Below are 5767 nucleotides of genomic sequence, written 5' to 3'. Positions count from 1 at the left end.
AAGAAATTCCATAGGGATGTTTCTGCATGGAATTACTGTAATGCTCCCTTGTTAGCTTTATTTGGGATCAATTTTCTCCAAAACCAAAATTTCATCCCCATTTTATAAAACTAAAAACAAAATGAGCTCAAGTATTGGATTCCTCACCAGTAACATAGCTGATTACTATTTTTAGAGTCCACGAATTGATATTGTTAATCACATTTATCATTTTTAGAATCATTTTGAATCCCTTTTTAAAGTTGGAGAGTATGTTGATATTTTTCTTTAATGAATGAGTAATGGTTCCATATATGCTGCTGCTGCTAAGTCGCTTCAGTTGTGTCTGACTCTGTGCGACCCCATAGATGGCAGCCCACCAGGCTCTGCCGTCCCTGGGATTCTCCAGGCAAGAACACTGGAGTGGGTTGCCATTTCCTTCTCCAATGCATGAAAGTGAAAAGCAAAAGTGAAGTTGCTCAGTTGTGTCCAACTCTTCGCAACCCCATGGACTGCAGCCTACCAGGCTCCTCCGTCCATGGGATTTTCCAGGCAAGAGTACTAGAGTGGGTTGCCATTGCTTCTAATTTCTTAAGTATAAGAAAACAGAAACCATTGTACCCAACTGCACTGACTAAAGTCACGTTTTACTTTCAAAAGTACTTTTTAGTTGGTTTCCTTCCAATCATAGCATACATCTCACCTTTGTAATATAGAAAGCTTTAGCATTTAGGTCACAAGTTTGTTTTTTTTTTTAAAGAAAACAAGTAAAACCCATGAAAAGCTACCAACTTCTAAACTTTACACTAAAGTTTTATTTTCACAAACTAGATGAAGAACATGCACTTTTTAAACAACAACAACAAAAATGGAAACAGATATTTTAATACAAATTGTTCCAGGTAAGAGAATACACTTAAGAAAATAGTCATGGATGATAAAACACATCAGTTCAGCTCAGCAACTAAACACATCAGTTTAGTTGCTCAGTCATGTCTGACTCTTTGTGACCCCATGAATCGCAGCACGCCAGGCCTCCCTGTCCATCACCAACTCCCAGAGTCCACCCAAACCCATGTCCATCTAGTCGGTGATGTCATCCAACCATCTCATCCTCTGTCATCCCCTTCTCCTCCTGCCCCCAATCCCTCCCAGCATCAGGGTCTTTTCCAATGAATCAGCTCCTCACATGAGGTGGCCAAAGTACTGGAGTTTCAGCTTCAGCATCAGTCCGTCCAATGAGCACCCAGGACTGATCTCCTTTAGGATGGACTGGTTGGATCTCCTTGCAGTCCAAGGGACTTTCAAGAGTCTTCTCCAACACCACAGTTCAAAAGCATCAATTCTTCAGCACTCAGCTTTCTTTATAGTCCAACTCTCACATCCATACATGACCACTGGAAAAACCATAGCCTTGACTAGATGGAACTTTGTTGGCAAAGTAGTGTCTCTGCTTTTTAATATCCTGTCTAGGGTGGTCATAACTTTCTTTCCAAGGATTAAGCATCTTTAAACACACCAGGGTTCCTCTTATGGATAAATTTGAATATCTCAAAATGCAATGATACTCGACATCAATGAAAGATAAAATAGATAAGTTGGACTTCATCAAAATTGTAAAGAACAATAAATCAGAACATCAATAAATCAGAACACTATCCAGAGAGTGAAACAACAACCTACAGGATGGCCCAAAACACTTGCAAATTGTGTATCCAGTATGATTCTGGATACTAGAAAATAAGGACAGGTGTATATTCAGAATATCCTAAATGTTCAGAATATATAAAGAACACCTATAACAACAAAAAGACACATAATTCAATTTTTTTAATGAATGAAGGCTTTGAATAGACCTTTCTCCAAAGAAGATATACAAATGTCCTCCAAGCATATGAAAGATGCTCAATGTCATTAGTCATCAGGGCAAAGAAAATTAAAACCACAATGGGATATCATTTCACAACCAATAAAATAGATATAATCCCCCAAATGGAAATTCATGAGCATCAGTGAGGATGTGAAGAAAATGGAACACTTATACATTGTTGGTAGAAATTTTAAATGGTATAGCAACTATGGAAAACAGTTTAACAGCTCCTCAATAAGTTAAACAGAATTACACCATAACCCAGCAATTCCACTCCTGTCTGTACCTGAAGAATTCAAAACAGGTGTTCAAACAAAATCTTGTACACAAATGTTTGTAGCAGTTTTACTCATACTAGTCAAAAGGTACAAACAACCCACATGTTTACCAACAGATGAATGGATAAGCAAAATACCACGCAGTGGGATGTTGCCCAGCTATAAAAAGGAGTGAAATACAGATACATGCTACAACATAGATGAACACTATTCTCAACAACTTTCTAAATGAAAGAAGCCAGACACAAAAGACCACATATTATATGATTCCATTTGTAGAGAATGTCCACAATAGACAAATCAATCGAGATAGAAGTAGATTAGCAGTTGCCAGGGGCTGCGGGAGTGGTGAATGGGAGCAGCCGCTTAATGGGTTTGGGCTTCCCAAGGGGTGATGAGAAAGTTCTAGAGACGATGGTGGTGATGGCTGCACAACATTGCCAACATATTTAAACACCCCTGAACTGTACACATTACACTGGTTATGATGTAAATGTTATGTGTTGCTATGCTTTACCCCAGTAAAATGGGCAATTGCTGCAAAAGCATCAGTTAAGTTTGTTTCATTAGTCAGTCTTATGGCAGAAACTAGTGCTTCCACTGTGTGAAAATAGAACTTTTCTGAGTTTTAAGCCTCTTTCCATGGGAGAGTTGTAACATTTCATATGTTTCTTACCTTCATCCCATGTTCTAAAAGGGTATATTATTTGTTACAGTGGTTTGAAAAGTATGTCTGTTTTTCACAGTTAATTTGGCCTCCACAGGTGTGTGTTAAATCTTGGAGATCAAGATGTGTGATTTGTTCAGTAGCTCAGTCACGTCTGACTCTTATGACCTCATGGACTGCAGCATGACGGGCTTTTCTGTCCTTCACTATCTCCCAGGGTTTTCTCAGACTCATGCCCATTAAGTTAATGATGCCATCCAACCATCTCATCCTCTGCTGCTCCCCTTCTCCTCCTGCCTTCAACCTTTCCCAGCAACAGGGGCTTTCCCAATGAATCAGTTCTTAACATTAGGTGGCCAAAGTACTGGAGTTTCAGCTTCAGCATCAGTCCTTCCAATGAATATTCAGGGTTGATTTCCTTTAGGATGGGCTGGTTTGATCTCCTTGCTTCCCAACAGACTCTCATGAGTCTTCTCCAGCACCACAATTCAAAAGCGTCAGTTCTTCAATACACAGCCTTCTTTATGGTCCAGCTCTCACATCCATACATGACTAATAGAAAAACCATAGCTTTGACTATACATACCTTTGTTGACAAAGTGATGTCTCTGCTTTTTAATACGATGTCTAGGTTTGTCATAGCTTTTCTTCCAAGGAGCAAGCATCTTTTAATTTCATGGCTACAGTCATCATCCCCAATGATTTTGAAGCCCAAGAAAATAAAGTCACTGTTTCCATTTTTTTCCCCATCTATTTGCCGTGAAGTGATGAGACTGGATGCCATGATCTCAGTGCTGTTGGACACAAGTAACAAACGGTGGAGAGGGTGTGGAGGAAAGGTAATCCTCGTATACTATTGGTGAGAATGCAAATTGATGCAACCACTATGGAGAACACTGTCTGGGCGTATCTCCAGACAAAACTTTAATTCAAAAAGATACATGAACCCCAAGAGCAGCACTATTCACAGTAACCAAGACATGGAAGCTACCTAATGTCCATCGATAGACGAAATGGATGGATAAAGAAGTGGGCCATATATGCAGTGGAATACTGTCAGCCATAAAAAAATGAAATAATGCCATTTTCGGCAACACGGATAGGCCTAGGGATTATCATACTAAGTGAAGTCAGAGATAGAAAGACAAATTTCACATAATATCACTTACATGTGGAATCTAAAAGAAGATGACACAAATGAACTTATTTACAAAACAGAAACAGACTCAGACAAAGAGAACAAACTTGTGACTGCCAGGGGAAGAGGGTTGTGGAAGGGTGGAGTGAATGTTTGGATTAGCAGATGCAAACTCTTATACAGAGAACGGATAAACAACAAGGTCCTACTTCATAAGCACAGAGAGTTATATTGACTATCCTAAGATAAACCATAATGAAAAAGAATATTTTAAAAATAACGTGTGTGTGTGTATATATACATATGGTTATATATAACTGAATCACTTCGCTGTACAGCAGAAATTGACACAATATTATAAATCAACTATACGCCTTTAAAAAAAAGAAAAAATAAACACTGTTGGAGACATATTTATGGGTCTGCCTAAATTTTATAGTTTGGGGCTTTATTTCCCAGTGTGCAATAAACTATCTTTCATTTTTCCAATAAAGCTGATGATTAAGCTATCAAAATACCTGCATCTAACACTCTTGGATTCATGGGTATCTTAGATTTAAATTGATCTTCAAAACTATCTTTGTTATTATATATTTTTTTCCTTACAAATGAATCAGTTATTATGATAGTTTCCCACATAATTTTGACCCAACTTAGGTTCTTATTAACACTTTTTTAATTCTATGGTCATGCTCAATCTGTCAGTCATGTCTGACTCTCTGCAACCCCACTGACTACACGTAGCCCATCAGGCTCCTCTGTCCATGGGATTTTCCAAGCAAGAATACTGGAGTGGGTTGCCATTTCCGACTCCGCTTTAATTCTATGAAGTGAGTCAAATGAGGTCTCTTAACTAATATTTTTTACATGTATTTAGATTAATTGATAATATTATGTATTACTAATAAATACCACGGTAATATAGTTAAAGAATATAGAAAATTATCAAGAAGAAAGTATAAGTCACTCAAAAACTTCTCACCCACACATAATGTTAACATTTTAGTAAAAAGCCATGTAAATATATACATGAAATACCTGTGGAATGCTTAAAATTATCTTGCAACTTGAATTTTCACTCAACTACACAGAGTGGATATATTTTAATCTCAAAAATTCTTTTATATCATCTTCTTTTACAGCTCAAAAATAGTCATTTATGGGGCCATATCAACATTTACCTTGTGAGAAATATTTAGTGTTTTCTATTTCTGTTTCTAAAAACCTCATTCTAATGAATGAACAACATAACTTTACACACACACACCTAGCTTTTGAGAATGCATTCCCTGAAGTCACAAAGTAAAATGAACACATTTTACATTTTGATTTATGTTCACATGCAATGCTAATCCACTCTATAAATACCTCCAAGGAGCCCCACTCTCTCTATCCCTTTAACAACAATCTTTGAGGTGTGATAAATGAAAAGTCACATCTTACAGTTTATTTTAATTTTCAGTTTTTAATTGCTACTAAAGCTGAATTTTTTTTCTTGTATTCAATAACCTTTTTTGTTTCTTTTGTAAGCTGCATAATTAAGTGATTTGCCCATTCTTACCGAGTTAGCTTCTTTGTCTTTTTTTATTAATTTCTAACAGTTCTTTGTATATGAGCATATATATTAATATGTATATAGAGACCTATATATATATCAGTCCTAAAGGAAATCAGTCCTGAATATTCATTGGAAGGATTGACTCTGAAGCCCCAATACTTTGGTCACCTGATGAGAAGAACTGACTCATTAGAAAAGACCCTGATGCTGGGAAACACTGAAGGCAGGAAGAGAAGGGGACAACAGAGGCTGAGATGGTTGGGTGGCATCACTGACT

The sequence above is a fragment of the Cervus elaphus genome, chromosome 18, assembly GCF_910594005.1.
Source record: "Cervus elaphus chromosome 18, mCerEla1.1, whole genome shotgun sequence".
NCBI classification, from domain to species: domain Eukaryota; kingdom Metazoa; phylum Chordata; class Mammalia; order Artiodactyla; family Cervidae; genus Cervus; species Cervus elaphus.
The sequence above is the reverse complement of the archived record's forward strand: the minus strand, read 5'-3'. Positions refer to the sequence as shown.